Raw genomic sequence first — 1,764 nt, forward strand, 5'->3', positions numbered from 1 at the left:
TTTCCCCAGTGTGTCAGATGGGCAGTCTGGGTTGGCATGTTCTTACCATGTAATATTGACATGTATGGAAAGATTACTGTATATCTTTTAAAACAAAGCATCTGTATAATTATCAGTAGCTATTAAACTTACAAAGGTTGAAAATGTCCTTAAAGAGATACTGGAGATCCTTTAAGAGTCTTACATCCACTGCCAGTTTCTCTTGCGCATGGCTTCCTGCAGGTGCAATTTATCTTAGAATTATGTTTGCCTCATTATATAGCGTATGTAAGACAAATTTTTATTTTACTTCTAACATCTGCTTGTCGCCAGTATCTGTTTACTATATAACTCCCACGGTTTACTTGCAACATGTTGATAATTTATCACCTAGACAGGGGACCAGGTTGGAAGAGCGTGGAGGCTGACTGTGTTGGTTTGCTAAAAAACTGAAAGCATAATATGATAATATAGCTTAAAATACAATAAAAATGGAACACAGACAGAAATGACATCTGCAAATCAGGCATTGGTTGGTTTCACCATATTTATTAGATAAACAGTGATTTTCTTGTTCCATAAGTGTTTGTGTTTAAAATTGTTTGACTGCCATGTACATCTGTATTTTAAAGTATTAGTAGTTTGTAGTCATATTTGTGTATTTATGACGTATTATTAGTATAACTCATTTTGGGTGAGATCTGTTTTCTATGGGTTTACCTACCGGTGTGGCAGTGACGCCCTCACAATGTTTATTTAATGATAAGTGGAACTTTTTGTTCATTATTTTACCTGCCATAATTGAACCGCATTTTCTGAATTCTACCCTAGCTATATGATGGTTTGATTGTCCTGAATGGGAAACACCTAGGAAGATCCCCGGGGTAACTGTCCATTTTGCTCCTTGTAGGACACAGGAAGGGGGTGTAGCCAAGGGTTGTTGCCATGGGCAGGGAATAGATGGAACATGGTATGACCCAGAGCCATATTGGCAATGACGTTGTCGCCCCGGGACTTTAAGTCCTGTGGCCCCTGATGACATAAGTGGGACCAAGGGCAGGCCAACGGTTACATTTGTATGCTCACATAGCATGCAGCCGAGCATTTGGAGCTGGAGCAGCAGATTGAATGAGTAACGGGCACTGCATTTGCCCGGTGTGCTAGATGGCCAGTGCGTGCCTGGTATGACCAAATGGTGCTCCCCTGCCCAGAGATCTTAGACACTCATCTGGACCCCTAGGAAGGCATTATTTCACAATAGGTAGAACCCAATGAGTTCCCAGATATGTTGGTATCACAAAGTTTAAAATTTGGTAGTGTGTTCTATTTTTAAAGTATTCTATTGGTACATGATATAATTTTTTCAGACAGATGCATATTTGTTGTGTCTGTGCGACAAACACACTGACTCCTTAACATACTGCTTTGTGATAAAATAGAGTGACTTAGTCTCTATCACCCAGACATTCATTGAAGTATAAATAAGAAGCTATTTTATTAGATAAGCAGGACTTCATTATCATTCCCAAAAAGCATCACCTCAGCGTGGTATTTGAGCAAAATATTACATGACTGCCTACAAAGGTGACCTGCAGTTCATGGAAACCAAATGGTAGAAGTCAAATGTGCTTTAGTGATGATAGGTTTGCTGTAATTTAATACCATTAATTTTCCTTTAAAGTATGTTTTCACTGCAATCCCTTAATCTTTCCTAAGAGGGAATAGGTGAAATCTCCTCCACCAAGAAGTGGTAGAAATGGATACAGCGAAGAAGCTTAAGTATGC

The sequence above is a fragment of the Spea bombifrons genome, chromosome 2 (genome assembly GCF_027358695.1).
Source record: "Spea bombifrons isolate aSpeBom1 chromosome 2, aSpeBom1.2.pri, whole genome shotgun sequence".
NCBI classification, from domain to species: Eukaryota; Metazoa; Chordata; class Amphibia; order Anura; family Pelobatidae; genus Spea; species Spea bombifrons.